Source organism: Palaemon carinicauda, chromosome 27 (genome assembly GCF_036898095.1).
Source record: "Palaemon carinicauda isolate YSFRI2023 chromosome 27, ASM3689809v2, whole genome shotgun sequence".
NCBI classification, from domain to species: domain Eukaryota; kingdom Metazoa; phylum Arthropoda; class Malacostraca; order Decapoda; family Palaemonidae; genus Palaemon; species Palaemon carinicauda.
Genome location: NC_090751.1, coordinates 47,164,148 through 47,171,174, shown reverse-complemented (window position 1 = coordinate 47,171,174; position 7,027 = coordinate 47,164,148).

Sequence of the window (7,027 nt, the reverse complement as noted above, 5' to 3'; positions counted from 1 at the left end):
TTCCTTCTGTTTTTCTTACCTTTTAGTCTGGATACGATTTTCCTATCCGAAGCCTTACTAACATAAAGGATAACTGGCCTCATTTATTCAAATTGCCGGTCGTTAAATTCTAATTGATTCGGAAACTGACATTCTGTTTGTCTAACTATCATTAACGACTGCGGACATCACACTTCAATCAAAGTTGTTTACATGAAGTTTCTTCCCTTTTTTCAAGGTCTCTTTCTGTTTTCATTTAATTTTTAATTTCATAATTGGTCATCAACTTGAGCAAGGCGTTCAATAAATCCCTCTTCGTGTGGGAGGAACTCGTTAACTTTAACGCCTAATTGAATAAAATGTGACGAAGCATGTAATCAGTCCTGGAAGAGCTTGCCTTGTTGGATAATCAACAAGGACTCAACGCTTGTTTGCCCAGTAATCGTTACAGGCAGATCTTCCTTGCAAAATACTTGCTAATTTTGAGACTCCCCTCAGCTCCACTATTAACTTAAATTGTCGCTCATATGAAAATTATCATTACATACAAAAATGTTGTACACGATCGTTCGACTAAGGATTTTAGTCACTGAAATCATAAATCTTCATTAAAATCGGGGATCTGCAAAAACTCATGAATTTCATTTAATAAAATCACAGATGATGCAACACGAGAAAATATATGAAAATATATCACCCAAATATAAAAAATATAGGTAGCCGCATTTGATCTCTATATTCAACTACGCTAACGAAGTTGGGATGAGGTTATGTTTTTTACCTTCTTTGTTTTTTGTCCGTTTGTGTGTGTGTGTGTGTGAACAACTTCCTGGCCACAATTTTACCCATAGATTAGTGAAACTTTCAGGGAATAATTTTTATGTCGATATGTAGAAATGATTCAATTATGAAAGTCCTAGGTCAAAGGCAAAGGTCAAGGTCGAGCAAAAGGAAGACCAATTAACCTTAAGGCAAGCTGGTTTCTAGAAATAAGCTGCATGGCGGAGGTCTGCACTCTCAGCAAGCTTTACTAGTTTTTACTATAACTACAGATTTTTCCTTTTTACAAATACTAAGTCAAATATGCAAAAAACTGGATACACACATTTTATGTGTGTATATATATATATATAAATATATATATATATATATATATATATATATATATATATATATATATATATATATATATATATATTTATATATATATATATACAGAGTATATATATATATATATATATATATATATATATATATATATATATGTATATATATACATATATATATATATATATATATAATATATATATATATATATATATATATATATGTATATATATATATATATTGTATCTAAGCCTATGCATATATGCATCATCATCTCCTCTTACGCATATTGACGCAAAGGGCATCGATTAGATCTCGCCAGTCGTCTCTATCTTGAGCTTTTGAATGAATACTTCTCCACTCATCAACTCCTACTTTAGGCTTCATAGTCCTCAGCCATGTAGGCCTGGGGCCTTCAAACTCTTCTAGTGCCATGGGGAGCACAGTTGAAAGCATTTATTATATATATATATATATATATATATATATATATATATATATATATATATATATATATATATACATAATATATGTATATATTATGTATATACATAATATATATATATATATATATATATATATATATATATATATATATATATATATATATATATATATATATATATATACAGTATGTATGAATACATTATATATATATATATATATATATATATATATAGAGAGAGAGAGAGAGAGAGAGAGAGAGAGAGAGAGAGAGAGAGAGAGAGAGAGAGAGAGAGAGAGAGAGAGAGAGAGAGAGAGAGATAGAGAGAGAGACGCCACCAAAATAACGGAATTCAACGAATCTTGGCCGAACGTGGTTACAAAGTCGAAATGTTCGGAAGAAGCAGTTAAACCTGCACGTTATTACAGCTGGGAGTATACAACTCCGACCCTCTGTTCGAATCTATCAGATCAGGGGGACAGTGCAGTTCATCTGAGTAGAGACCAGAATGACAGACAATCAACTACATTAGTTAGGAATTACACTGCAAACTTAGTAATACAATAGTTCAGAGGAGGTAGTTAAGCCTCTCGATGCAAGTTGCAATGATCACAACTTCACAAGATGACAATCCTAAGGGTGGGACTTGATTTTCGTTAAAAGCCCATGGACGGTTTTTGCGCCATCTAGAAAATGGCGATGTTTTATTGAAAATAGTCGTCGTTAACCAAAATTTCGTCCTCGCTTAGGCTGCGTTTACACCAAGCGAATCGAATCGATTCAATTCATGGAGAATCATTTGACTCGAGTCATTTTGAATCAGTATAGTTCCAACCTACTGTATCTGATTAACACATCATTCAGTACCAAGGCAGCCTTCGAGGAGTATGGACGTCTTTGCTGTTGCAGAAATAGCATTGTTGCTGTGGCTGATAAAGCGTAGACGGAGGCGGAGGCAACGAATATGGGTGCATCCAATAAATTCCAGAAGACCTGACTTTGGGAGCTTTGGACATTTGTTCCCAGATTTGGTCAATAATCCGGAGAAGTTTTATGACTTCTTTAGGATGACCACAGAACCATTCAAGATGTTGGTTGAGTTGATGGAACCCTCCATCAAGAAGCAGAATACCAATTACCGTCTTGCAAAAAGACCTGACTCGCCTTGACTGATGAAAAAATGGGACCGCGCGCATCAGTGATTCTGAATCGCCATGAATCTCCATGATTTGAATTGACTCGATTCACTTGGTGTAAACGATTCCATTGAATTTAACGTGGCGAATCATGACGAATCATGAATTGGGATGATTGAATCGATTCGATTCGCTTGGTGTAAACGCAGCCTTAACTTAAACACTTCTAAGTATTTATGAATTTTCTTCTCAAATTTTTAATTGTAAAAACCATTATACTGAAGTGTAACTTCATTGCTCAACAAAAGTAGCCCTTATGAAGCCACGCGTTAATGGATAAAGTAGCTCTTAACAGAAAAAATGGTACAATGTAGTTATGCAGAAAAAGGTCGTTTTAAGATGTTGAATTCCACATATACAACCACATTTTGTGATATATATATATATATATATATATATATATATATATATATATATATATATATATATGTGTGTGTGTCTAATATATATATATATATATATATATATATATATATATATATATATATATATATATATATATATAATATATATATATATATATATATATATATATATATATATATATATATATATATATATATATATATATATACTGTATATATATCAACACACTCACACACAGATTCGGCCCTTCCCACCCCATCCCCTTTCTTGACTACAACCCACAGGTTCTGCAATTTGCGGGAAAATATGGTTTTCCGAATTTACCTTACGGGATACCCCCTCACTAGGGCATGAATGATTGATTGATTTAGAGTTCTCTGGTATACTAAACTTCTAAGGTCACTGACGCCGACATCTTTTGTTAAAAATAAAAAAATAAAATAATATGCAAAATTAGAAAAAAAAAATAAAACCTTAAAAGTGAAGGTGTCCTTATAAAATTTAAATAATTTCAGGAGACCTGCTTCTGAAATGAATAAAAAAAAAAAAACCAGCGAGCATAGTGCAACACATCCTGCCTAAATTTCTTGGGTAGGATGAACCTGCCATACCCATCTCGAGCCTCATCCACATACCTATTTCTTATGGGGCTATAAGTGGGGGATTTACGTCCACAAATGCTTCACTGTCAGGGGTACCAAACAGTCGTTTCAATATGACTAGTGTTGGCCAGTCATTAGGAACTCGTGTGTTAACCGAATGTGACCAACGCGAAGACGACAAAGAGTAGTATCCTTTTTTGGGGGAATCATGTTATACCTACAAGGAGATATAACATTCGTTATTTCTCTCATCCTATTTCCAACTAAACTATCCCAATGCTGTTGTCATTATTATAAAACAAATTCTTAATACTAGTTAAAAAAAAACTTATAAAGGTAGTAACTCAGCTGCAGCATTCTTTACCAGTAAATCTGCCTTGTCATTTCCAGACAACCTACGCGTGCCAGAACCAGCACAATCTGACTGTTATACCTCTCAGTTCAATAATAAAAAGCCACTCTTAAATGTTGAAAAACCTAAGAGTTACTGGAATTAAAAACTTCTAAAGTTTGCAAGACACCTTGCATCACTAAAAATGATAGGATTGCCCTCTTCCTCTATCATTATTTGTCCTTCCCAAATGTTTTCGCCCGTTTGTCAATTTGTCCATTTGTCTGTTTGTTTGTTTGTGCGCAACTTCCAGGCCACATTTTTACTAATTGAGTAGTGAAACTTTCAGGGATTAATTGTAATGTTAAGGCGTGGAAGAAATTCAATTTTGAAAGTCCAAGGTCAAGCAAAAGGTCGACTGAAAAATACACCTACTTTCTAAATTGATTCTGGGACAGGCAAGCTGTTTTCAATAAATAAGCACGGTGGCAGAAGTCTGCACTGTCAGTGCTTTAGTAGTTTTAATAGCGGTTAGTGTGCCATACAGATTATCAGAAAAAATAGAAACTAGAGGAAGTGCACCTCTACAATTAAAAGTACTTCTATAAACTTGGAATCTAATGCCAGCATCAGATTTGGAGCCATCGGCATGTATATAAGTCAATTCCTTATGTTCTATGATATGTTCCATAAAAAGAGACCTGTCTTCTAAGTCAGTCATGTTCTTTTTATCCCAACAAAATATTTACAGAAATATATCTCTCGTAATTTCCATGGCGGGGTTGAGAGTTTTACCAGGAAACCATAAGATTAAGAAAATTTTGGGTGACCCCAAAAGTCTTACAAGATTTGCAGTCTGAAATGCTGAAAAATCAGGTAGTCTTTGCAACCTAACAAACACCGAAGTATAGAACACTATTGATGAAGGTCTAAAGGTAATTCTCCAACGTCAACAAGGAGATTCAAGATAGGTGAAGTTCTAAAAGCTCCTGTGGCCAATCTGATACCAGTATGGTGTATAGAATATAAAATCTTTAATCAGCGTGGGGTGGCTGAGGAGTATATTTCACTCCCATAACTAATTCTCTAACAAAATAAGGCCTTGTATAACTTGATAATAGTTTTGTGGTCTGCTCCCCATGATGTGCGAGACAGAACTTTTAAAAGATTCAGAACCTCAAGACATTTTACTTTTAAGGCTTTAAAGTAAGAGACCCATGTCAGCCTGCAATCAAATATCAATCCTAACATTTTAGCTTCACTTGCACATGGGATCCGTTGACCTTTGATGTATATATCCAGATCTGGTTGTACTCCCCAAATAAGATAGAAATGGACAACAGTTTTGCTTGTTGAAAACTTGAAACCATTCTATTCAGCCTATTATAGATACAAAAATGAAATGGAGATATCATCTATAAACAGTGTTGAGAGAATATCTTGGGGAATGACAGAGATTATCAAATTAATGGATAATGAAAATAAGGTTACACTCGGTACACTACCCTGAGGAACTCCTCCTTCCAGAAATATCCTCCCTTACAAAGTTTCACCTACGCTAACTTGAAAAATCTATGTGAAACAAATGCTTGAATGAACAATGGTAGGTCTCCTCTCAATCCCAAATTATGAATGTTTTTAAGTATACCGTATGTCCATGCAGTTTATCATGTCTTTTAAAGTTAAAAAAGACTGTTACATGGTGCTGTTTGGAAGCAAATGCTATATAAATAGAGGACTCAAGTCCTATCAACACATCAATCGTTGAGTGCATCTTTCTAAATCCACACTGGCTAGTTGCTAAAATACTTATCCTCTTTAATTACCACACCACCAGTCTTGCATTGGCCATCTTTGCCATGATCTTACATAAACCAGATATCAATGCAATTGGTCGATAGTTTGATGCTAAAAACTTATCCTAACCAGGTTTTCAAAAATGCTAAAATAAAATCAAGTTCCCAAATACTTGCCTAACTGTGATCATGCCATATTCTGCTAATAATGCTCAAAATAAATTACTTAGTATTAACAGGTACATTAGTGGAGAGTATACCTGGCAAAATTGTTCATTTTATGATACAAGCATAAAACTTTGCCCAAAGCTTCCTTGTGATGTTCTTAAAGAAATGAAACTGCGAGCCACTCAATTTTTTCGCTTTTCAAGATGGCCGCCACATTTTTTAAAAGGGCAGCAAAATCCCATTCTAGAATTTGATAATCGACCATACAAAGTAATTTTGATGACCAGTGGTCTAGATTTGAGGTAAAACATCCATATTTAAGTCAGTATTCACTGTGAATACAACTTTGTAAAAACTCTGCAAAGTGGATGCGCGAAATTAGACTGACAAAGTCATATTGATTCATGCATCTTCGCATGTACAGGTGCATAATGCTGTGCATTGCAATCCTAACCTATAGCACTTACAATTCCCAGTGGAAATCCTTTCACATCCACAAAAAGACAGCTTGCTGTTATTTGGTGAACTTGTCTGCGAGGAAGGATTCAGCAGAACTCGAAGAAGCGATCTCAGCCTCTGTAAGAGCCGCTACCCAACCTGATCTCTTCAGTAAATCACCTAATAGTCTCAGTGCTGCCAACTCAATGTGCAAACCACCAAACATTATCACAAATTTATCCTCGCCGTACTTTTCACACCATTGCCATTAAATCTGCTTTGCAAGAACAGACAATGGTTGACCCACTGTCAATACGGGAGTTTGAGTTGGATTGAGGAATTCTGTAATCTCTCTAACTTTGTCCATCACATGTTTTATTGTAGACATTGTGTGCCTGATCCCGAAGTAAAGGTAGTAATGCAGGGATTCTAACTACAACTTTAGGACCATTATCCTTTGCAGAGTGGTATGAGGACCATGATATCGTTTCCATGTTTACAACTTCTTGTGTCAAACTGACAAACTGAAGCCAAGCATACTCGTATCTAATGTTCTGTATTAGGTAGTCTTGGTTCTGAACTGTAACTGGTGTTGTCTT